The sequence below is a fragment of the Capra hircus genome, chromosome 10 (assembly GCF_001704415.2).
Source record: "Capra hircus breed San Clemente chromosome 10, ASM170441v1, whole genome shotgun sequence".
In the NCBI taxonomy this organism is placed as follows: domain Eukaryota; kingdom Metazoa; phylum Chordata; class Mammalia; order Artiodactyla; family Bovidae; genus Capra; species Capra hircus.
The window spans coordinates 19,281,724-19,308,380 of NC_030817.1; the positions used below are offsets into that span (position 1 = coordinate 19,281,724).

At 42.5% G+C, this 26,657-nt stretch overlaps 1 protein-coding gene across 5 annotated transcripts in view; it reads right to left on the reverse strand.

The window, feature by feature from the left end:
• The window catches only part of RGS6 (regulator of G-protein signaling 6), a 613,815-nt gene that overhangs the window by 239,818 nt on the left and 347,340 nt on the right, over positions 1 to 26,657 (reverse strand). The window lies entirely within an intron of this gene.

The window sequence follows — 26,657 nt, forward strand, 5'->3', positions numbered from 1 at the left end:
CTTTCGCTTCCCAGAGAAGAGACAAGAGAAACGACCCCCCTTGGGCACTGGCTGCTGCCGCCACCGCTGTCACATCTCTGGTGCCAAGTGTCCTCTCTGGCAGCAGGAAGAGAAAGGTGTCCCAACAGCCTTGGAGCAGTAGTGCCGGCCCCGCCACCAGATCCTGCACTGGACTCCGCTCAGCGGTGCACAAGGGCTTCGGGCACCCTGGGGGGCACAAGGTGCTGAAGCATCATCAATAATGGATGGCCCATAGGGTGTGAAGAGCTGGTGGAGGGGGAGGGAGGGGGAAGTAAGGAGGGGAGGAGCTGTCTTCTCAGGGAGCCAACATAGGCGCCTAGCTGGGCACCCACAAAGCTCAGTTTATACTAATGTTGGAGCAAGGAAGAGAGGGAGGAATGATTTGCTGGAAAACAAAGGTTGGGACAACTAACAATTGCAATACCCAGAATATGTCTCCAATCTTAGCTGAATACCAAGCATACGATTTTGGCAAATCACAGAAATGACCATACAGGTAACGCCTCTGTGGGCTCTCTCCCCCACAGACTATAAGCAGAGATTCAAGGCACCAGTCTGCTGCCATCACCACCGGTGATTTTTTTTTTTTTTTCCTCCTGAGTGTGAAAGAAAGAAGCTGTTCACCAGAGTACAGAACTTAAAAGGATGTGTTGTTGCTTCCAACGTGTGTGTTCTTTCAGGTGTATGAATTAATAATGGACCCATATTTGTCAAGTAAGCAACCTAAAGTTCATGACATTGCAGGAGGACCAGGTTAATGGAGCTTTTCTAAACCAAGTGTAAATGCACAAGCTGCCAATTTCAATCATATTTTAAAAATGAGTCTATAGAAAACATCAGGTTGTGATTCATCTTCTGTTCAGACTCAAGGATGTTCACTCATTCACTGTCCATTTAGTTGTTCATTCACTGAACCCCTTGCGGTTCAGCTGGTAAAGAATCTGCCTGCAATGTGGGAGACCTGGGTTCGATCCTCAGGTTGGGAAGATCCTCTGGAGAAGGGAAAGGCTACCCACTCCAGTATTCTGGACTAGAGAATTCCATGGACTGTATAGTTCAAGGAGTCACTAAGAGTCAGACATGACTGAGTGACTTTCACTTGGTTGTTCATTCATTGAACACACATTTAGTAAGAGTCAAATGTGTGCCGGCCAGTGTGCTAGGTTCTAGCAGCTAAATCATGGTTCCTGGTTTTGCGACACTTTCTTTCTATTATGAATTATAACCAGAGGAGTCAGAAAATCCAAGCTCACACATCCACGTTCACATGCCATCCTCACATAGGTCCTGAGCTTGTGGGGAGCCAGGTGTCAGCAGGCTGATGACAGGTCACCCCAGACAGCTCCAATTCTGCCTGAAGCCTTTTTATAGAGACTTACAGAGGGTGTGTGGGTAAATCTCTGGTGTGAGGGGGTGGAGAGTGAGAGTGAACACATAACACAAAATATGGAGAAGCTAAAAATAGGAATTTAAAATCAACACCAGATAAAACCAACTGCATACTACGAAGACATTAAACACTGATACAGAGGTCATTTACTCTACTACCCCCAGTGAGAGAGGCTTTTTAGTGAAAACGATTCTGAGGTTAAACCTAACAGGCATGAAATGATTTGACGATTTATAGTATTTGTCTAGATTTATAGAACTGATCAAGGTTCAAAACTTCCCAGCTCTCTGGGTGCAAATGGCTTCTTCCTTTCTGTTTTATTCCCTCCATAACTACTGAAGGGTAAACTTTGAATCCCTTTTTTGGCTAGTGATGAATATGAACATATGTACGTGTATATTTTGTCAGCTGAATTTATGTTTATTACTTCTGGTTAAGTGCTCTGTATGAAGACCCCACATTTTATTTCAGCAGAGGTTTAGAGTTTATTTGAGCAGACCTTGACATTCATTCATCAATTAAGCAGCACAGGGTTGGGCATTTGCTATGTGCAGGGCCAGAATTCTGAGCACAACTGGATGGTCAAAGACCCTGCCTTCTCTAGCTTAAGGAAAAACTATATAAGAAAAGGAACTATATAAGATGCTTGGGGCTGGTGCACTGAGACGACCCAGAGGCATGGTATGGGGAAGGAGGAGGGAGGAAAGAAAAAAAAAGAAACTATAGGGAACTATATAAGAAAAGGGTACAAATAACTCTGAAACAGGATAAACAGTAGGAAGGGAGACAGAGGAGGAGTAAGTGAAGCTCGGAAGAGACAAAGACAGCCTCTGCTTGCATGATCAAAAGGGGCTTTGGAAGAAGGTGAGTTTGGTTGAGTCTTGAATGACGGCTGGATTTGCTCCATCCTGGTGCCCAGAACATGGTAGCTACTCTGTTCCTGTGTGGTGTGGTGAAACCACAGAAGTTGATGTCAAGAATAAGATAAAGGCATCCTATATCCTTTACTCAATATTGTTGTGAAGGCCAGCCCAAAACAGACAAGAGAAAATAAATAAGGACTATAAAAATGAAAAGCAAGGAAGTAAAATCATCATTATTAAGAGATGATGTGATTGTATACCTGGAAACCTATTATATGTAACATGAAATTGAATTAGATGGCTATGGGAAATTCATATCTGGAAATCAGTAACCTTAATATTTTCAAATTATAACTAGTTTAAAAAAATCTCAAAGAAAGAAAAGACTATAAATATCTAGGAATAAATATAGTGAGAAGGGTACAATACCTGAATAAACTAAACTTTAAAACATTGTTTGGGACATAAAGACCTTTAAAGAAATAAAATATGTATCACATCTTTTGATGGGAAAACTCAGCACCTTAAAGATTTAATTGCTCTCAATTTAATATATATTTATAACAACCTCAACAAAAATAGCAATAAAATTTATCCATGGAGTTGTAGACAAGATGATTTAAGAGTTCACTGTTGTTGTTTGGCCTCTAAGTCGTATCTGACGCTTTGTGACCCCATGGACTGTGGCCTGCCAGGTTCCTCTGTCCATGGAATTTCACAGGCAAGAATACTAGAGTGGGTTGCCATTTCCTTCACTAGGTGATCTTCTCGACCTAGGGACTGAACCTGGGTCTCCTGCCGTGGCAGGTGGATTCTTTACTGCTGAGCTACCAAGGAAGTTCATTAAGAGTTCTTATAGAGGGACTTCCCTGATGGTCCAGGGGTTAGGACTTTGCCTTCCAATGCAGGGGGTGCAAGTTTGATCCCTGGGAAATAAGATCCCATGTGCCTCATGGCCAGGGAAGCCTGGCATGCTGCAATTTATGGGGTTGCAAAGAGTCGGTCATGACTTAGTGACTGAACAACAATAAGGTATTCAACTGAAAAAAGAAAAGCTGCAGATTTTTATCTTATACTTCACAAAAGCATAGATGAATCAAAGATTTAAATGTAACCACTGAATCATTATAATCTACATAAAAACATCAGGAGAATTTCTTTATACAGCTATAGAGTGGAGAAGCTCTTTCTGTGTGTGATCCAAAAAAAAACAGAATCCACTTAAGAAAATAAATGTAACAACATAAAATCAAAAAAGGCTGGACAGAAAAATCTACAAAGTCAAATAATATACTACAAGCATTTAAACTCCATATTATAGAAAAAAGGGCTAATTTACTTCATATAGAAAAAGCTTCGTAAAGTCAGTAAGAAAAAGACCAGAAATATAAACTAATCTTAAGGATGTGAAAAGACACTTCCACTCACTTCTAATAAGAAGAGTATAAACTAAAAGCACAGCAACCTGACATTTTTCACTTATCACGCTGGCCAAGATTAGACAGTTTGATGACATCCTAGTTGACAAGGATGTGGGGGACAGGTTCTCAGATGTAGCCTCTGACAATCTATGTTGGTATATATTTTATGGAGAGCAAGTTGGCAATGCTTATCCAAATTTTAAACATGCATAGTCTTTGACCTACACTTTAACTTCTAAATATCCACTCCTTCAGCTATCAGGTAACTTCTGGTCAAGAAAATTCACTACAGCAGTGCTGTAAGACCAAAGAGTGAAACTAAATATCTACCAATCACGAACAAGACAAATACATTAGTTTGTATTCGTACTGGTGAACTGTTATGCTACAACATGGATGAATCTTCAAAACAATATGCTAAGTTAAAGGAGCCAGACGCAGACGAGTGTATATGGTATGGTTCCATTTCCATGATGTTCTAGAATGGAAAACAAATCAAGAAGCCCATGTTGATTTTCCTTACATTTATCTTCAGCTCTTTTGGAGAGTGTGTGCTAGGATGACACTGCAGTTTACTCTTTAGCTTCTGGGGCAGAGTCATCAACGTTTTCATAGAGTCAACATTTAAGCAATTGCTCATATACTGTCACATTACGGCATTCTAACCTCTCTATTTAGTTTATGTGTTATAGCACATTTCCTAAATGAATGCATTTAAATTCAAAAGAAAGAAAGAAAAGCTGATCATGATGATAGAAATCACATCTGCGGTTGTTTCTACGAGGGGAGTTCAATTTGGGGGAAGGGGAAAGAAAGAACTTTCTGGGATGAAAGAAATATTATATATATATATAACACTTAATTCCATTAAAACTTTAATTGAAGTATAATGGATGCACAATCTTATATAAGTTATAGGTAGACAATATACTGATCCACAATCGTTAAAGGTTATACTCCATTTATAGTCATTATAAACTTGCTGCTATATTCCCCACACTGTACAACGCATCCTGGCACTTTAGCAGTTTATTTTATACATAATACTTGTACCTCTCAGTCCCCTGCCCTTTATTGCCCCTCCTCTCTTCCCTCTCCCCACTGGTAACCAAGAGTTTGCTCCCTATATCTGTAAGTCTGCTTCTTTGCTATATTCACTGGTTTGTTGTATTTATTTAGATTTCACATATAAGTAATATAATTCAGTACCTGTCTTTCTCTGTCTGGCTTATTTCACTTAGCATAATGCCCTCCAAGTCCGCCCATGTTGCCATAAATGGAAATTTTTAATTCTTTTTATGGTTGAGTCGTATTCCATTACATATATTTACCACTCCTTTATCCATTCATTTCTTGATGGACACTTAGCTTGTTTCATGTCTTGGCTATTGTAAATAATGCTACTAGGAACAATGGGATGTATGTATCTTTTCGAATTAGTATATTTGTTTTTTTTGAACACACACCTAGAGGTAGAACTGTTGGATCATGTGGTAGTACTATTTTCAGTTTATTTAGAAACTGTGATACTTTTCCACAGTGGCTGTACCAATTTACATTCAACAGTGTACAAGGGTTCCCTTTTCTCCATATCCTAACAAAAATGTATATTTTAGAATGTGGAGGATTACACAACTGCATGCATTTGATAACACAAGATCAAACTGCACTTAAAAGCTATGCATTTCATTTTATGTAAACATGTCTCAAACAAATAACTGAAAAAGCTTCTATCGAGATGTTTATATGCCCAGCTGACGTGCTATTTCATGCACATGTACACAGAAACTAATAGCCATTTCCTTTGTGCAGTTATTTTTATTTATCTCTTCCCCTGGCTGCTTAGATTCAACAGAATGTCAAATACCAACATTACAGTCAGCCTTACAATTCTATATTAATCTCTATAAAATATTCTATATGTATTTGCAACAAAAAAATTGAGAGTGGAAGCATTTGAAAGGAAAAGTTTTTTCTGCCCACAAAAGATGGTAGAGGATATTATTAACCCCCAATGACTTCATCTCAAAGTGACAGGCAAGGTTTTCAAATTGGTTCCTTAGAGCAGTTTTAGCGGCTACATCTGGGCCAAGCAGGAGGCCAAGGAGGGAAATGAACAATGAGGACCACTCTTCCATCTTTCTTGTCCATTTGTGCCAGACAACTCCCCCTTTCTCAGTTATAAGTACTTGAGTACCATATAGGATCTTATCTGAGAAAAAGGATTCTGATGTTGAAATTTGAAAAAGTATGCTTTGTTTCCACCTACTTTGAATATTCTACCATTCTACAATAGAACTTGGTGGCCTAAAACACAATTTTTGGACAAGGACATACTTTGTGAAGGGATTCTGGTTTTGTCAATTCACTACAAAATTGTCACCACTAACAAAATTCCTATTTTAGTTCATTCAGGCTGCTATAACAAAATATCATAAACTGGGTTCCTTATAAACAACAGAAATTTACTTCTCACAGTTCTGGAGGCTGGAAAAGTCCAAGAAAAAGGTGTTGGCAGATTTGGTGTCTGGTGAAAGCCATGGACTGTAGCCTACCAGGTTCCTCCATCCATGGGATTTTCCAGGCAAGAATACCGGAGTGGGTTACCATTTCCTTCTCCAGGAGATCTTCCCAACCCAGGGATTGAACCCAGGTCTCCCAGATTGTAGGCAGATGTTTTATCATATGAACCACCAGGGAAGTCTTTAAGCTGGTTTTAGAAAAGGCAGAGGAACCAGAGATCAAATTGCCAACATCCTCTGAATCATCGAAAACATGAGAGTTCAAAAAAAAAAAATCTATTTCTGCTTTATTGACTATGCTAAAGCCTTTGACTGTGTGGATCACAATAAATTGGAGAATTCTGAAAGAGATGGAAATACCAGACCACCTGACCTGCCTCTTGAGAAATCTGTACGCAGGTAAAGAAGCAACAGTTAGAACTGGACATGGAACAACAGACTGTTTCCAAATAGGAAAAGGAGTATGTCAAGGTTGTATATTGTCACCCTTCTCATTTAACTTATATGCAGAGTACATCATGAGAAACACTGGGCTGGAAGAAGCACAAGCTAGAATCAAGATTGCCAGGAGAAATCTCAATAACCTCAGATACAGAGATGATACCACCCTTATGGCAGAAAGTGAAGAGGAACTAAAGAGCCTATTGATGAAAGTGAAAAAGGAGAGTGAAAAACCTGGCTTAAAACTCAACATTCAGAAAATTAAGATCATGGCATCTGGTCCCATCACTTCATGGCAAATAGATGCAGAAACGGTAGAAACAGTGAGAGACTTAATTTTGAGGGGGACTCTAAAATCACTGTAGATGGTGATTGCAGCCATGAAATTAAAAGACGTTTGCTCCTTGGAAGGAAAGTTATGACCAACCTAGACAGCATGTTAAAAAATAGAGACATTACTTTTCCAACAAAGGTCTGTCTAGTCAAGGCTATGGTTTTTCCAGTAGTCATGTATGGATGTGAGAGTTGGACTATAAAGAAAGCTGAGTGCCGAAGAATTGATGCGTTTGAACTGTGGTGTTGGAGAAGACTCTTGAGAGACCCTTGGACAGCAAGGAGATCCAACCAGTCCATCCTAAAGGAGATCAGTCCTGGGTGTTCATTGGAACGACCAATGTTGAAGCTGAAACTCCAATACTTTGGCCACCTGATGTGAAGAGCTGACTCATTTGAAAAGACCCTGATGCTGGGAAAGGTTGAAGGCAGGAGGAGAGGGAGATGACAGGATGAGATGGTTGGATGGTATCACCGACTCAATGGACATGAGTTTGGGTAAACTCTGAGAGTTGGTGATGGACAGGGAGGCTTGGCATGTTGCAGTCCATGGGGTTGCAAAGAGTTGTACACGACTGAGTGACTGAACTGAACTGAAAGCCTGCTTCCTCGTTCACTGATGGCTGTGTTTTTGCTGTGGCCTCACATGGCAGAAGGGATAGCGAGCTTTCCTAAGGTTTTTAAGTCTTATTTTTGAAGGTTCTACCCTCAGGACCTCATCATCTCCCAAAGGCCTCTCTTGATACCCACTCTCCTGATACCATGAACTTGCGTAGCTTTCAACATATGAAGCTTAGGACACAAATATTCAGACCACAGCTACCCCTAACCATATGAATTCACATTCTTCAGGCTTCCCCTTACCTAGGGTACTTGTCCAGTCTATTTCTCCTTTGAAATTGCTCTGGCTGCCCACTCTGAGTCCCTAGGTGCAGGTCAAGGAAATCATACTTGAATCGTTTGACCTTATTCATTTCAGTAACAGTCGATTAGATCCATGAGAGATTTAATCTTAACCCAGGAGAATTATGTCCCTCTCTCGTCAATCTAGGGTTGTGAAAACAGGTAGTAGATCAGTTGGATGGCTGGAGGTAAGAGAGCCAAATGCCTGAAATGAAAGGATCCACTGAGCTAGGGCTGGGGCAGACCATGTGTAAGTAGAAGAGGGTGAGAAAATGAAGAAATAGAGAGGCAAGGATGTGAGGACCGCGTGTGGTTCTATGAAAGGAAACAGTTTTCCCACCTCCTACACCACATAGCTTGCTGCGCTTTAGTGTCCTCATTCTTTTCAGACCCTCCATTGACTTGGGGGCTAGAATGAAATTCCAATTCTTGCAGTTCTATGGTCCTGATGATGGCATCCACTCATTTACTGTCTGAACAATAATTTTGTTTATAACGAGGAATGTGGACACTAAAATAGACGTAATGAGGTCCTAAGTTTGAAAATAAAGCCCAGCAAAGAAAGCAAAGTACTTAGCACTACTGTTAGAATAGCTGGCATCATTTTGCAAATTAGGTGTGATGGTTAATTTGATGTGTCAGCTTGACTGAGTCACGAGGTGCCCAGATATTCGGTCAAACATTATTCTTGGAGTCTTTGAGGATATTTCTGGATGAGATTAACATTTGAATCAGTAGACTGAATAAGGCAGAATGCCCTCCCTAATGTGAGTGGGTCTCATCCAATAATTTGAAGGCCTGAATAGAACAAAAAGGCTGATTGTGGTGCTGGAGAAGACTCCTGAGAGTCCGTTGGACTGCAAGGAGATCAAACCAGTCAATCCTAAAGGAAATCAAACCTGAATATTCATTGGAAGGACTGTTGCTGAAACTCTAATACTTTGGCCACCTGATGCAAAGAGCTAATCCATTGGAAAAGACCCTGATGCTGGGAAAGATTGAAGGCAAAAGGAGAAAGGGGCGACAGAGGATGAGATGGTTAGATAGCATCACCACCTCAGTGGACATGAATTTGAGAAAACTCTGGGAGTTAGCGGAGGACAGAGGAGCCTAGTGTGCTACAGTCCATGGAATTACAAAGAATTGGATGACTTAGGACTGATCAATAACAACAATTCATATGAGTAAGGGTGAATTTTTCCTGCCTTCAGACTCAAAACAGAACATTGCCTCTTCCTGGGTCTTGAGCCCACTAGCCTTCATACAGGAAGTAAAACATAAGCTCTTCTAGTTCTCAGGACTTCACACTCTGATGGGAATGATCCATCAGCTCTCCAGTGTCTCCTGCTTGCTGACTCACCCTGCAGCTCTTGGAACTAGCCAGCCTCTAACATTGTGTGAGCCAATTTCTTGTAATAAATCTTGTCTGTTTATATATATCATATTGGCTGTGTTTCTCTGGAGAACCTTGACTAATACATTAGGAAGGATGCTCCTCCTGAGTGGACATGGCCTGTGAGCAGATGGTACCTTTGTGTGAGAAGCAGAGCATGGATGGGATGTTGGGTCTCCCTTAGCTGGGCTCCATCAGACAAAGCCCAGCCTCCACACCAATCAGTAGTGGCTTTCCAGTAGTGGAGCCCAGGAGTCAGCACACAAGAGCTTGTGGGCCAAATCCAGCCTGCCACCTAAGTCTGTGAGTAAGTTTACTGGAACACAATCATACCCATTTGTGGGATGCTTCTGCAAACTTAATAAGTTGCAACAAAGAGATCATAAGGCCCACGAGCTGAAAATACTTATTACAGAAACAGTTCACTGACCCTTGGCTTAGCCCGTATCTGATATTCATTTTCTAAAGATCCACACTCTAAATAATGAAATAAATCTACTATTGAGTACAGGAAATGCATCTCAAGTGCTGGGACTGAATGGGTACTTGGGTCACTTGGTCAACATTTGCTTAAAAACACAATGTAATGCTGGAATCCTATAGAAGTTCATTTCCCCCTACAAAAGGTTGAGCAGTATATTCTCTGGCAGGATAAATCAGGTTTATTGATTATAAGAATACATATTATTCTGTTTCTATTTAAGGTCTGGGGAAAGAGAGAAGAAAAGCAAAACTCTAACCCATCAGAAGAAACTTTCAAAGTCTCACCCCAATCATAATTCGAAGAATGTTGTATACCAGTTTCACAGGGTTTTTGAAAGAAGGCCTCCTCTGTTGCTCTACTATTTTTCTGTGCTGCTTCAATGGTCTTCAATAGGCAGAGAGATCGTGAATAATTGGGGGGTGAAAACACAATTTTCTTGAATTTGTTACATGATAGTAGCTTAGAATGAACTAAAATAGATATACATGCAGTCTTCTGGTAGGAATATCTAGTAAGAAAACACCTGTTGGCTGTAACTATAAGTAGGGTTTTATTTAGAGTTTCTTTAAGAGGGAGTAGAAGAAACTAACAAGCCCAGAGTAATTTTTTTTTTTTTTGCAAGGGATGAGTTAAAAGAGGATGAAATGTTGACAGAGGCAGAATAACCACAATAAAAACGTCACCAGAGAAAAACTATAGGCTTCAAAGATGAGAAAGAGCATTTCACAGGAGACTAAGAGCTGTCAGCAAAGCGATGTGTTCAGAAGATGCAACTGTGTTCTCAATCCATCACCCCACGTCAAGGTTCCTGAGTCACATCTTCAGAACCCCTCCAGGCCTCTCTCCCCAGTTCAGGAGGAGGTGAGACTGAAATCCTGGTGGACGTCCACAAAGAAATCTCTTATAAGAGCCCCTCCTTCCTTCCAGCTAGATGGGATGGCTCACTTTTATGCTCTTAAGAACCTACAAGTTAGTAATATATTTCTTATATCAAAAACCTATGGCTGATTCATGTGAATGTATGGCAAAAACCACTACAATACTGTAAATCAATTAGCCTTCAATTAAAATAAGTAAATTAATTTGGAAAAACAAAAAAGAAAGCTCTGGGTTCAGCCCATCTGGCAGAAGGCATTCCTGGAGACAAGTGAAGCCTGCAGAGCACTGAAGTTTTAGAAACAGCCTGTAGAGGGCACTGTTAAAACAGTGTGATGGGGAAAATTGCAGTAAACGGAACATACATGGGTAGGGGAACTCAAGGTTTATTTTATTACCAGGACCAACTCCTTTTCCTCCAGTCTGCAGACAGGGACAATTCTAAGTGTAGGGAACCGCCCTGGTGATTTTTAATTCCACTGTCCTCCTCGCCGTGGCTCAGCCTTCATCCTGTTGGCCTGGAGTCTCAACTTCTCTGCTTCCCTGGCAGTGGAAGATGTGGCTGCCCTCCTCCTTTGTGCCTGTGGTCAGGGAAGGTGAAGTGTGGTGACACTGAGACACCCGTCCCGGCCACTGCGCCGGCAGAGAGACGGGCAGGGCAGATGGCAGGCGGAGCTGACCACACCGAAGCGTCAAATCCGCGCTGGTGACTGGAATACAAATTTACTAAACACAAGGCTTGAAGCCTGGCAGGGATTAACTTGATGCCACGCTGTCAGAGAAAACCAGTAACCTGGGGAAAGCAGTCTCCACATCTCCTGGGGTGAGGATCTCCACTACAGTTTGCTCAGGATGCTCTGAACCGGGCTGTTCCGTAGCCAGTGGCTCCAGTCGAGTTCCCAGGCTTGAGTCTCTTAGCTTTGGGTTCATCTGGAATGTGCTACTTAACATCAGCTTTTTAAAAGCGGATTGCCATATATATACACACACACATTCATACAGACACATACGTGTATCTCCACACAGACACACACTTATACACACACATACATATGTATAATCATAGCACACATGATATATATACATATAACACACATGTATAAACATAATACACATATACACAATATATATATATACATATAACACATACATACATGTATATATACATGAAAGTGAAAGTTGCTCAGTCGTGTCCGACTCTTAGCAATCCCATGAACTGTATAGTCCGTGGAATTCTCCAGGCAAGAATATTGGAGTGGGTAGCCTATCCCTTCTCCACCAGATCTTCCTGACCCAGGAATCAAACCAGGGTCCCCTGCATTGCAGGTGAATTCTTTACCAGCTGAGCTTACCAGGGAAACCCACATATACACACATACACAGAGATATATACATATACACATACATCACCTATACATGTATTGGGTTAACCAAAAAGTTCATTTGGGTTTTTCTGTCATACCATCATATTGTATGAAAATACCCAAATGAACTTTCTAGCCAACCCAATATAAATACATATGTACACATACATATACCCACAATACATACACATGTAACACACATATATACATACACACACAAATATATTAATGCATACACAATAGACACAAATATATACACACATACATATACAAAAACCCATATATACACATACTTATATATAAACACATACATACATATATACACACATATATACACCTGTGAGAGCTGGACTTTAAAGAAAGTTGAGCACCAAAGTATTGATGCTTTTCAACTGTGGTGTTGGAAAAGACTTTTGAGAGTCCCTTGGACTGCAAGGAGATCTAACCAGTTCATCCTAAAGGAGATCAGTCCTGACCGTTCATTGAAAGGATTGATGTTGAAGCTGAAACTCCAATACTTTGGCCACCTGATGCCAAGAGCTGACTCATTGGAAAAGATTCTGATGCTGGGAAAGATTGAGGATAGGATGAGAAGGGGACGGCAGAAGATGAGATGGTTCGATGACATCACTGACTCAATGGACATGAATTTGGGTAGACTCCGGGAGTTGGCGATGGACAAGGAGGCCTGGCGTGCTGCAGTCCATGGGGTCGCAAAAAGTTGGACATGACTGAGGGACTAAACTGAATACACATGTCTGACTCAATGGACATGAGTCTGAGTAAACTTGGGGAGTTGGCGATGGACAGGGAGGCCTGGTGTGCTGCAGTCCATGGGGTTGCAAAGAATCGGACTTGACTGAGTGACTGAACTGAACACATGGTAGACACACATATACATGCATGTATACAGACACACATACATGTGTGTGTGTTTGGCTGGGCATTCATGTACAGCTATTCCAGGGTTAACAACAAAATGTACTTTGGGGCCTGAGATGAAATTCATTGGAAAATGCTTAGCTCCTAAGATACAAAAAGCACGTGCTCTTTCTCCTTGTGCCTTTCTGTTGTCATCCACGTTTGGCCCTGTACAGACGCACACTCAATAGGCAGTGCTGATGTGCTCAGCCCTGACTTTCTTTTCAAACCCGCTATGGAGAAGTGATGAGGGTCCTAAAGGAAAATCTTTCTTAGAACAAGTTTTTCATCAGCTTTGCCCTTCACGACTTTAGAAAAGCTAATCTGCTCCATCTTTCTGGCTCATCAGAAAGGTTGTCCTGCTGTTCCCAATCCAACAAACATTTCTGCACACTGGGTTTGTACAAAGAACGCTCTTAGGTACTGTGTGGTTACAGAGATGAATAAGATGAGGACCAAACCCTTGAAAACTTTGCATTCAATGAGGAGAAAAGCCACACAAATACCTGTAACCTAGATGGGGACAAGTGCGGGCTACAATGCATTATAAATAAGAGGCGTACTTTAGGAGCATGACAAAAAGAACAATGAGCTCTTAGCGGGGAGAGGAGGAAGTGGATTTGAACATAGCCATGGTGAATTAATAGAGCTTCCTGAAGCAGGGAAGACAGAAAGCGCAATTTGGCTGGGGCAGGGGCCTGGGAAGAGGGTACATAAGCACTGCTCACTATGGCTGGCCTCCTAAACTCATGGAAGGACATGGGGGTGGAGATGGACACAGCACGTCTCAGGGATTGAACATAACAAAGTAGGGAAGGAGAAGTTGAAAACACTGGCTATTCGAAGATCACTGAGGAGCTGGCCAGAACAGCTGGGAATAGGGAGCACAAACCTCAGCACAAGAGGAGGAAGGGATGGGAGAGCAGACACAGGAGGAATATTCACCCCAACTACTCCTCCCTATCTTCTCCCCTGAGATGCTACCTCCCTGGAATCTGCACAATGAAAGAACCTTCCTCTCGGGAAGGAATCCAGCTTGAAACCTTTCTCCCCTTTGTACATTTTTGGCAGCTGCAGAGAATTCAGCACAGCCATGAAGGTTTCACTGGTGGGAGCAATAGCTTTTAATTAACTCTAGGGAGGATCCGCTAAGAGAGGTGCAAATTGAACGTTTCCTTTACGACCCTCTATGAGGACCGATTTCTAATTAACAGATTCTCCCACTGCAAGCCTAGCCGCCCACCTGCTTCTGCAGCAGGGTAAGCAATAATGATGTATCAGCAAGTCAGCCCTCAAAGAGGGGGTCCTGTGAGTTCCAAGACCTTTTAAAAGCCCGAGACTAATAAAAAAGCTTTTCTCAGCAAGGATCAGTTTAAAGAGCTTGCAAATACCTTCTGCTGAAGTTGTAGAAAGGGATAGAGCTGGGGGTCAGAGGGCCTGCTGACAGTCTGAAGGAAACTTGACCACTTACTAGGTTTGAAGTTAATGCAGGCATTAGGGAATTGCTTGGGAGTGGCAAGGGCTGAATAAGAACGGCTTGAATCGCTGGTGGACTAGGCAGGAGACAAGGGGATGATGTCGCCTTCTTGAGAATAAACCCAAAGGGTGCACAGATTGGGGATCACCCATGAACTTGGAGATCGGTCCAATCTTAGCCTTTATGCACCTGCAGAATTCTTTGCAAGGAGACTTCTATTTCCTCATTTTGTCAAAAGCAATATTAATCTTACTCGAATTTTTCTATCTTCTCCTCACATGTGATTTTCCATAGCACAATGAACTCTTCATTCCTTTTTTTGAATGAAAAGTTCTATTTGGCTTGATGGCAAAGAATAAACACATTTTAAATGCCAATTTTCTTCATGCTTAATTTTTCTCTATGTATCCAATCTGAGAAGTGACAGGAGAAACAACAGTTCTGACAAGGAGCAACCAATAACTTTCAGCAAATCCATTAATTAGGGTCATGTTTACACTTCTTGTCGTCAATGAAACATCTGCCTAAATAGGTTTTCTTGGTGTATAAAGTCATAGCCATCTGTCCACATGAGATAATACACTGCTTCAGTTTTATAAGGATGTGAGAACTGCAGGCTTATATTTTCTGTCAGAAAAGGGTTTTGACTGCATTAACAGTGTTGGACATGGAGTCAGAAAACGTGGGCTGAGTCTCACTTTTGACATTTGGTAGCAAGGAGGTCTCCAGCCAGGGACCTTTGTTTCAGCATTTGTAATAACTATTTCCTAGGATGCAAGTGGACTGTATAACTTCTGTGACATTGGGCACTGCACGATTAAATAACAATGCCCTAAGGAACATTTGATAAGAGTAGGGGTGGGGATTGCAATTTAACTGGATTGCCAGGAAGCAGCATATGGCATTCATGAGGGCAATTCATCAATAGATTGTATTCTAAGTAATAGGGGCTCATTCTGACAACAAGCTTTCGCAGCAGAAAAAGAGAAAATGCTAATCTCATAGGGAGAACATGGGAGCCAAAGGGAAGAGAGTGGGAGAGAGTGTAGGTTATATGACCTGGAATCAGCCATCACTTTCCAGATCAAGTGCATAGAAAGCAATCATCAGACAGTAGAGGAGATAGAGCAATGAAGATCCACGCTGGGCTAGACATGCTTCCCAGAGCAGCTGATTAAGGATTAACACAAATTCTTTGGTAGGGAAAATTTAAAGACTTATATACCATATAATCCTTTCTAGTTTATTGTATAGACATTGGTTATAATCCTCATTTCAAAGTGTGGGTTTAGTGGCTCAACAGGACCCTTTGTCACCTTCATGATATTACTATTTTCAAGGATTCCCCTTGTTATTGGCATTTGTAAATATGTAGGATAAGGGAAACTAACCTAAGTCTTAGAATCAAGATTCAGGTACCCAGAGAGAGCAAAGCCAGGGAAACTAACTCCCTTTAAAAATTCCATCTTAGCAAGACATTTCCAGCAGGGTGAGCCATCCACGACAAAAGCACGCTGATGTACCACCTTCAAGGTGCCATCCTTCTGCCAAACACTCTTGTCCATGCTTCTAGAACTCTCCGCCTTCTAAAGTATCTGACCTTTCTTTTCCCCTCAAGCTGCCTTCCTAACTTCATTCTCTATGTCTCCTTGTCTAGAAAACCTCACTACATACACTACTGCAGACACATGGTGTCTGCTCAATATGTAGACACCTCTGCTCAACACGTACCCTCTCTCCCTAGATGGTGATTCTGATCTCCCTCCAGCCTGCAGCTCCATCTTTCCACTTTGACTTGAAGACTCTGGCAGACCGCTGGGGTTATTCCTTTTCCATCCCAACCAGACCAATATGACCTTCTTCTCTACTTATTACCCTTGAAAGCAGCCCCCTAGCTAATTTATCCAAGTATTTAACCTACCTGGCCAAATATCAAGTCTATTTCCAGCCACAGATCCCTTTCGTTCAATAGCATCATGAAATGAATTCAGTATTATGGCATTACTTAGGAAGCCAAGACATCAGACTAATGGAAGAGTCTTGAAAGAAAGAACTGAGTTTTCTAGTATCTTTTGAAGAACAACTAGCTTTGGTTTTTCCAGTAGTCATGTGTGGATGTAAGAGCTGGACCATAAAGAAGGCTGAGAACTGAAGAATTGATGCTTTTGAACTGTGGTGTTGGAGAAGACTCTTGAGAGTCCCTTGGACTGCAAGGAGATCCAACCAGTCAATCCTAAAGGAAATAGTCCTGAATATTCATTGGAAAGACTGATGCTGAAGCTGAAGCTCCAGTATTTTGGCTACTTGATGTGAAGAGCTGACTCACTGGAAAAGACCCTGATGCTGGGGAAAACATAAGGCTGGAGGAAAAGGGGCTGACAGAGGGCGAGATGGCTGAATGGCATCACTAACTCAATGGAATGAGTTTGAGCAAGCTCTGGAAGATGAAAGACAGGGAAGCCTGGTGTGCTGCAGTCCATGGAGTCACAGAGAGTCAGACATGACTGAGTCACTGAATATAACATTTATGTTATCCTGTCAGCTAAAGGGGCTTCCCTGGTGGCGTGATGTTAAACAATCTGCCTGCCAAGGCAGGAGACCTGTGTTCGATCCCTGGGTTGGGAAGATCCCCTAGAGAAAGGAATAGCTACCCACATCAGCTAAAGAGAAAGTTGGCTTATGTCTTACACCCTGGGAAGCAGAGACATGGGCAGAGCAGTTAACCATGGCTGCCTCTGTGTTCTATCTTGTCTTTCAACCCCCCTCCTAATGACACATTGCAGGTTTGGAAATCCCAACCCTGAGACAGTCACATATTAAGGGCTTTTGGGCAATTTGGGCATTTCAGATGTTTTAAGGAACCCTATTACCTGAAAAGGGTAACGCATTAACTATCCGTTACAGATTCCTGAAAACCAATCGATGCTAATCTACTGGTACCGAGTCACCAATCAGTAAAAAGGGTCATAGGAAGGTCAGGTATGTTTGATGGAAAAAAGGGACAAACATGATCTTCCTGCCGCCGCATCTATTTCGCATGGATGCCACTACTCAAAGGTCTGCATTACAGCCAGAATCCTAGCAGCTTTTACTGATGTTTCACAAGCTTTTCATTTTTCTCATCCATTTCAATTTTGGAATACATGAATGATCCAGAACACAATAATCTCTAAAAAGTGCTAAAATGTCTAGAAATACCATATAACTGATGAGACCTTTATGTCAGCTACAGTGATTTTTTTTTTAAACACAAAGGGGATCATTTTAATTCTGCTTAAAATCTTTCAATGGCTTCCAGTGTAACTGGAACTGAATTGTATAAAATTCACTGGAATTTGAATTGTGTAAAATTCAAATCCCTCACTGTGGGCTATACTGCCCTGTAGGATCTGGCTCTTCTCTACCCTTCCAGAGGCATGGGTTACCACATCCCAGTCGCTCAGCAACCTCCAGCCACTCCTCACCCTATTCCTCAAGCACATCAAACTCGCTCTGCCTCAGGGCCTTTGCACTGGCAATCCCTCTCCTACAGTGAGCTTCCTCTGGGTTTTTGCAGACCTGCCTCTGCAGTCCTGTCTCAGAAGTCACTTGCTCACAGAAGCCTTGCCTGACCAACCTGTATCAAGAGGGCCCCTCCCCAGCCACGTGATCCCATCACTTACTTTTATTTTCTTCATTGCATTTATCACTCTAGTAGTAGAAACTCAGTGTTATTTAAATTCATGAAATAAGTGTGTCTAGTTCCTAATGGTCTCTCTTGCCCAGAGAATCTTGTTATATCCCTCACTTTTTAGCTTGCTACATATGTCTCGCTCTCTCTGCATTAATACACCAATAACTATCTCTGTGTTAGTAGCAACCAATAACTTTCAGCAAACCCATTAAATTAGGATTAGGGTCATGTTTCCACTTCTCCTTATAGCCTAAACACTTGCCTAAGTAGGTTTTCTTAGTGTATAAAGTCATAGCCATCTGTCCACATGAGATAAGATTCTCCACTTAAGTTTAGTAACAATGTGAGAACTTGAGGCTTATATTTTCTCCTGCAAGAGTGCTTTGTAGAAAGAGTGCTGGAATGGAGTCAGAAGACTTCGACTGACCCTTGGTAGAAGAGATCTGAGGCAAGTAACCTCTGTTTCAGCATTTAGAAAAGGAAAATCATAACTACTTCCCAGGGTGCGAGTGAATGTAGAACTTCTATTACATTGTGCATTGGGCGATCAAATAATAATTATTGATCGATTTGCTTTGATCCATCTCTTCTCTCTACATCATAAGCTCCATGAGAACAAGGATGTGGTTTCTCTCTTCATAACTGTGTCTACAGTGTGGGGAACAGCATCTAGTATACAGTTGGTGCTCACTACTATTGTTGAGTGGTTATATTAGCAGTTTGTCCTCACAGTTCTTCTGAGAGATAAATATATCACCCCCACTTCACATGTGAAGAGCCTGAGGTTACAAAAGGCTGGTCAGGATAGCAAAACTGACACTTAACGGTAACACTGACATTCTTCGATAAGCCAACTTGACCGGGCTACAGGGGGGTTGTCAAATACTTCTGGGTGGTTTGTCAAATACTTCTGGGTGTTTCTAACAGGCTGCTCTTAGATGAGTTTGGCATTTAGGTCAGTAGACTGAATAAAGCAGGGTGTGGGTGGACCTCATCCGATCAGGTGAAGGCTTGAACAGAACAAATGGCCAACTGCCAGGAGCCAGCATGGAGAATCCTGCCCATGGCAAAGGTCATGAGGAAGAGGCCTGACCAGCAAAGGCAGGATCAGGCCTCAAGGGGCCCCCCTTCTCGAGCATCTACCCCAAAACCAGAATCTGTCTGTTTTTTCATGACTTTCACCAACTCCTCTGACATTAACAAGGGGCTATCCTCGATCACCTTTCTCTGGAGAAAATAAACTTAGAGCTCTAGTTGATAAATCTCCTGGGCATGAAAGGAGTGTTTCAACCCCCCTGTTAGCATTCTAGCTTACTTGGCAGGTTTATCCAGACTCTTGCAACATTGTTGAGCCAATGCTTGATGCCAAGTTCTCACATCCCTTATCCAATGTGTTCCTGGGAGTGCATATAGTCAGGATGTACAAAAAACAAGCAGCGGCTTTAGCATTAGCAACATCAGACTTTGAGTTAATAAGTTCTTTCTTTGCTGTAACCCGCTGAATCTTTGCTCCATAAAAATATAACTCTGTACTTTAAGGGTGACACAGGCTAAGGAATTTAAGAAAAAACATTTCAAGGGAAAGTGTTTTAGCTGACCAACCTTTATCAAAAAGGAGTCATAAAATGTTAACAGGCCTCTGGGCCAGAAAATAATGTACAAAAAATAAGACTCTTGCAGGAAAGAACCTGGTATCGATAAAAGTTAATACTGATGGAATGTTGAGTCGACTCTGCATTGTTCACTTTGCTCAATATACAACTCAGGATATAAAAGCCCTCTCTGAAAATAAAGTGATGGGCCTCACTCAGTGAAGCTTGGTCACCCCGCATCATTCTTTCTTTATCTCTCTCTAAAGCTCAGTTGCTGACGCTGTCACCCTGAAGATACCCTGGATCCAACTGGGGCTGGACCCCGGCAGCCAACCATCCCTTGATTAAGTGGGAATTCCCCCTGCCAGATTGCCCTTGGAGATAGAACATTTTTTTCCCCTGCCATCCAGTCTTGAGTGGCAACATTGGCTCTTCCTGGGCCTTGAGCCTGTGGGTCACTGGACTGGAACTACATATCAGGTCTCCTGGGCCTCCTGCTGGCTGACTCACCCTGCAGATCCTGGGACTTGTCAGCCTCCACAACTGCATAAGCCAATTCCTTCTAAGGAATATCTCCAGCCCTTTGTAGGCCTGTTTCTGGATCATCAATCACTCATCTAAGTCAGTTAATGGTTCCCATCTTCCTCTGACCCATAACACAATTTCTCTTTCGAGACTCTGCTGTCACCTTGGGTAGGCTGACAACCTTTCCCGGAATTTCCTGCTCTGTATGTTTCTGACTAGAATGGGCCATAAGAGACCTTCATGTGTGAAATTCAGAGGGCAGAAGTGAAAGAACAGCTTTACCAATATACCCTACATATCCACTGACAGCTAGAAAATTCCTTCTCGTGCTGGAAGGCTGAGTTCTGTTTTTGCTACTAGCCAGAGAAAACTCTGCTCTTGAAGGATTCATGGGAGGAGAAGTCCATTCAAATGATCCCCATGTTATGAAAGTCTGTGCTGTATAACACATCTGATCCTAGAAATAAAGAGATAGACCCACATTCAAAGATCCAGATATTATGCAAAGCAGGTACACCCTTGGCAGCTCTCAAAACTCTGCTTACTACAGTGCCCTTATTAAACTCATGATGGTCTAGAAATCTTCAGGTAAGACTCACTGTTATGCACTGTTCCTGGTATATAAGTAATTGCTTTCACTCACAGGGGCGCTCTTCTACTGTTTTTCTACCTTCTTGCTGGGCAAACAATACTCATGTTCTCATGAATAATTAGGTAACAGATTGTAGCACTATAGAAATGAGAAATTTCTCTTTTCCTTTAAAACGTTCACTTATTAAGTCATTTAATTGCAAAATAATAACACATGCTCATTAAACACATATAGAAAATCAGAACAGTGAAAGTAGTAATCTCACTATATCCAACTGTAATCACCACACAAGACAAACATTTTGATAATTGTTGACTTGTTCACAGTTGATGCTACAGTGCTTTTGGAATTTGATGCAATCCAGGTAGCAAACTTTTACTCTGGTGGGTGAGGATAAATTTTCTGTTAAAGGAAACAGACGTGCTCTTGTTAATTAACCCAGAAAGCAGTTAATCCCGAGTCATGGAACCAGGTAAACTGCATTTGTTTCCTGCTGCTACATTAACAAATTATCACAGACTCAGGGTCTTAAAGTAACACAAATTAATTCTCTTCAGTTCTGGATGTCCAAAATCTAAAATGGGTGGTACAGCTGTGTTTGTTCTGAAGGTTCTAGAGGGAAAATTCATTTCCTTGTTTTTTTTTTTTTTTAAGCTCTTGAGTTTGCCTGCATTCTTTGGCGTGTGGCCTCTCCCTTCTCCGAAGCCAGTAGTAGCATCAACCTGACCTCTGCTTCTATCACAACAATACTTCTCTGACCCTGAGCCTCCTGCCACTATCCCTTTATTGATTACATTTGGCCCATGTAGATAATCTGGGGTAATCTCCCTACCTGAAGAAAGCTAAGAGCTGAAGAACTGATGCTTTTGAACTGTGATGTTGGAGAAGACTCTTGAGAGTCCCTTGGACTGCAAGGAGATCCAACCAGTCCATTCTGAAGGAGATCAGCCCTGGGATTTCTTTGGAAGGAATGATGCTGAAGCTGAAACTCCAGTACTTTGGCCACCTCATGAGAAGAGTTGACTCATTGGAAAAGACCCTGATGCCGGGAGGGATTGGGGGCAGGAGGAGAAGGGTACGAGAGAGGATGAGATGGCTGGATGGCATCACTGACTCAATGGATGTGAGTCTGAGTGAACTCCGGGAGTTGGTGATGGACAGGGAGGCCTGGCGTGCTGCAATTCATGGGGTCTCAAAGAGTCGGACACAACTGAGCGACTGAACTGAACTGAAAGATCCTGAACTTACATGTGCAAAGTCCCTTCTGCCATGCACGGTAGTAAATGCGAAGGCTCTGGGCATTTGGAAGTGGACATCCATGATGGCCATCCATTATTCTGTCTATTGTGTGAGCCTTGGGCCTGATGAAAACAAACTCCTGTGGCCTCTGGTTTCACTCTGGAAGGTCTGGGGTGGTACCGGTGGTGAAGGCTGAGCTGCGCTAATCGTGCAGTGATAGGATGGCAGGGAGTAGAACCCCAGGCCCTGGATGCAACACTGATGGGGCTCTGGTTTGAGAGCTTATGAACATGCACCTGAGTTCCAGGCACACTGATGGGTTATGATATGAACTGGGACTGACCTGATAGACTCAAAGAGAGCGTGGCTGTACTTCTTAAGTCAGAGGGGCAAGATGCTTCTGCACCCAATGTAGACTGATGCTAGAACAGCCCCTAATCCATTGTCTTTGCCACTTCAGGTTTGGCAGGGGTAAATGACTTTCTAGGACACTCCTAACTGGGTATGGCATGGGAAGGAATGGCCCCCTCCCTCAGACCTCCAGGAACAATTGGGACAGTACTCCCAGCTGTATGGGCTGTCCTAGTCCAACATTAGCAGTTTCACTGGGGGGAAACATTGCTGTTCAGTAGTAATGAATGGTTCCAAATTATTACATACTTAAGCAGAAAATATCTTCCGTTTTGCAGCTAGGTACGTTCCCATATACACTCCTGATGAAATGCCACTTCCATCTGCACATACCAGGGTCAAGGACATCTTTTTCATACCTTCTAAGCTGAATCAACAATTTTGTAAATGGATGCAACTCCATACACCTGCCATACTTAATGTATTCAGGTCTTCCTGCAGTTACCAAGGTTATTCTTCAAGCAACTACAAAGGTGACATTTCCTAGGTGTCCTTTAGGCCTGCGCTGGGGGATAAAGGTCACCACACGAGATTATCCTTGAGGCATCAAGAACCAGTGAGTGAAGTTAACACCTTCATAAGGCAGGAGTGTTTATCAACGGCTGGTAACTGTATTTCCTCTCATCTCTTGTTACTTTAAATCTTCATGGGGCCCCTGCACTATTCCGTAGCTTACCCAGGCTGGCTACACAGCGTCCTTTATTCCCAGTGTATATACCTCTTGCTGTCCCTGTTACCTATACTGCTGTGTTAGCTGTTGACCCAATTTAATGCCCAGCTGGAAACTTCTCTCTCAGTTGTGATTAAAGGGAAAAAAGAAGAGAGGAGGTGATCTAGTTACTTGCATATGTATAGTTCTTTGATGAAAGGAAAAAAGGTAATGAAGGAAGAAGTTGTCTAATGACCCACATATATATTATTTCTTCTTAGGCTGAGGTTTCTTGCCCATAATGCAAGCTCTGAAAGGCAGAGCCAACCTTCTCAAGTCATTTCAATTATGTACGACTTCATATGAATGCATGTTCCTGTTTAGTCGCTGAGTTGTCTCCAACACTTTTTGCAACCCCATGGACTGCAGCCTGCCAGATTCCTCTGTCCATGGCATTTCCCAGGCAAGAATACTGAAATGGGTTCCATTTACTTTTCCAGGGGATCTTTCCAACCTGCACTGGCAGACAGATTCTTTACCACTGAGCCAGCAGTGAAGCCTGACCTCATACATCTCCAATTTAATTTCCTTAAAGCCATGTTTCAACTGTGAATGAGAAAGTCGCTCAGTTGTGTCCAACTCTGTGACCCATGGACCACACAGTCCATGGAATTCTCCAGGCAAGAATACTGGAGTGGGTAGCCTTTCACTTCTCCAGGGGATCTTCCCAACCCAGGGATTGAACCCAGGTCTCTCACATTGCCAGCAGAACCAGTTTTATCTCTAATTCACCTAATTTTCTGGCATGACTCTTTTTGCAGAATTTCCAATTTAAGAAAAAAGAATGGGGATGGACACAGTGCATTATAGTCACTGGGAGAAAGATGATGGGGCTGCACCCAGGATGGAGTAAAAGGGGGTACAGAGCCTGAGTTGTGGATAGACAATATTTTGTACACTAGTCTAGCTTTTTGATGCTGTAGTGATGGCAAGACATTTTCAACAGGCCAGTCTGTGTTTTCAGTACATTTGTTAGTAAAGAGTCATGAAGAGCTAGAAACTGAAAGGGCATTTGAGAACACTGATTTGAGAACATTTAATCCACCACCTTCTAGAATAGGAAACAGCAACCCACTCAAGTATTCTTGCCTGGAGAATGCCATGGACAGAGGAGCCTGGCGGGCTAGTCCATAGGGTCACAAAGAGTTGGACACGACTAAAATGAAGATCATGACATCCAGTCCCATCACTTCATGGGAAATAGATGGGGAAAAGGTGGAAACAGAGCCAGACTTTATTTTTGGGGGCTCCAGAATCACTGCAGATGGTGACTGCAGCCATGAAATTAAAAGACACTTACTCCTTGGAAGAAAAGTTATGACCAACCTAGATAGCATGTTAAAAAGTAGAGACATTACTTTGCCAACAAAGGTCTGTCTAGTCAAGGCTATGGTTTTTCCTGTGGTCATGTATGGATGTGAGAGTTGGACTGTGAAGAAAGCTGAGCACCGAAGAATTGATGCTTTTGAACTGTGGTGTTGGAGAAGACTCTTGAGAGTCCCTTGGACTGCAAGGAGATCCAACCAGTCCATTCTGAAGGAGATGAGCCCTGGGATTTCTTTGGAAGGGATGATGCTAAAGCTGAAACTCCAGTACTCTGGCCACCTCATGAGAAGAGTTGACTCATTGGAAAAGACTCTGATGCTGGGAGAGACTGGGGGCAGGAGGAAAAGGGGACAACAGAGGATGAGGTGGCTGGATGGCATCACGGACTCGATGGACGTGAGTCTGACTGAACTCTGGGAGTTGGTGATGAACAAGCAGGCCTGGCGTGCTGCGATTCAGGGAGTTGCAAAGAGTCAGACACAACTGAGCGACTGAACTGAACTGAACTGGAAGTGACTTACACTAGCATAATCCACCACCTTCATTTTAGAGGATGAAGTGGAAATCCAGACTTGTCCAGTGACTTGCCACAGTTAGTTTACAGAAGAGAAACCAAAATCTAAGTCTTCTGATTACCAGGCAAGTGCTCTTCCCATATAACATGTTGCCCCTTCTTTTTCCTTTGGATCTGTAGCCCCAATTGCACTGGCTATGGTGAAATGAGATTGCTCTTAGCAAAGGTCAGGTAACCCTCCTCTCTGCTGGGCCCAGAGTACATGTCCTGAGTCCTTATCCAGTTGATCACAATCTGTGATTTTGGAGGCTGGTTGAGAACGTGGTAGGCAGAATAATGCTCATCTTCCACCCACTGAATAGATCCATATCCTAAGCCCTGAACCTGTGACTATGTTAGGTCATATGGCAAAGGGAATTAAGGCTGAAAATGGAATTTTTAAGGTTGTTAATCAGCTGTCCTTTAAATAGGAAGATTATCCCACATTATCCAAGTGAGCCCAAGGTAATCACAAGAGTCCTTACACATATGAGGCAAAAAACAGAGTAATGCCATGGAGAAGAAAACTCACCGTTGCTGGGTTTGAAAACGGAAGGGGACCATGAGCCAAGAAATGTGGGCAACTTCTTGAAGATGGAAGAGGCAAGATTCCCCACAGAACCTCCAGAATGAGCATACCCTGTCAACACCTTGATCTTAATTCACTGAGACCCTTGCCAGACTTTTCATCTCCAGAACTGTAAAGTAATCATTTGTGTTGTGATAATTTGTTACAGTAGCCACAGAAAAGCAATGCAAAGTTGGAATGACTCCACACAAATCATCACATGTTAAAATGCTCCATTCTTCAACCAGCTCCTTTTGACTCTTGACCAGGTGTGAACCTGGTCAGATCCACAATTCAATGGATTCTCACTCTCTCAAACCACAATCTCTCCTGCCCCTAACCGCCCAACACATTGCTGGTGCTACTTCTCTTGCGCTGTTAACAGCCTGACTAATAGGCCTGGGCTTTCCAACCACAACTTTTTCATCCATCAATCCACCAACCAGCATAATGCTTGGAAACAGTAGGTGTTCAATGAATGTTTGCAGAACTCAAATTCAATCCTAAAGAGAATGGCTGATTTTTTTTTCCTCTCACAGTTTGCAAAGAATTAGGCACACAGCATATTATAAATAGCACTAAATAAAGGAGAGAGACTCCACATAATTTTTGGTATACTAAACAGTTTCTTTTGGCAGAATGAGGGCTGGGGTAAGGTGTGACTGTATGAAAGCTGGAATTCATGGCCTTTGATGTATTATGGAATTCTTTAACGATGCGTCTTTCTCAACTGCCCAACAACAAATGAAGATGTATTTTGAGGCCTGGTTGACAGGCCACGTTGCAAGTCCAAACTATTGTTGCTGCAATGGAACAGCTTGTCACAGCAGCCTAATTTATTCTCTCTCTGAAAGCCTGGCACCAGCTCTGCAACTGAAACTGCTTTTGTCTGAGTCTCAACTATTGCCGCCAACCAAGCCAAAATGTGCATTCATTGTGCACTGTCTGGTTGCATGCTAATTGTGGCTATGTCCTCGGGTGACATTTGAAAGGCTGGACAGTTGACAATGAACAGTCTTTGCCCGCTCTCCTCTCTCCCACCCTTTCCCTGTGGCAGTTC